Here is a 252-nt window from a genome sequence, read left to right as displayed (position 1 = left end):
CGGGGAGAGGGAAGTCTGGGCATCTTTGCTTAGACTGCTGCCCCCGCGACCTGGTCCCGGATGAAGCGGAGGAAGATGGATGGATGGACAAGTTATTCGAGTTATAAATTGACCAATTAGATGGCTCAATAAGCGTTTGTGGGTCTGACATCGAACGTCTGGGGGGTTTGAGTGACAGATGACGGGTAGCCAATGGGAGCAGACTTCATCAATGCTTTCCGTGAAGACCTTTTAACACCTACTTTACAATTC

This window comes from Oryzias melastigma, linkage group LG2 (genome assembly GCF_002922805.2).
Source record: "Oryzias melastigma strain HK-1 linkage group LG2, ASM292280v2, whole genome shotgun sequence".
In the NCBI taxonomy this organism is placed as follows: domain Eukaryota; kingdom Metazoa; phylum Chordata; class Actinopteri; order Beloniformes; family Adrianichthyidae; genus Oryzias; species Oryzias melastigma.
The sequence above is the reverse complement of the archived record's forward strand: the minus strand, read 5'-3'. Positions refer to the sequence as shown.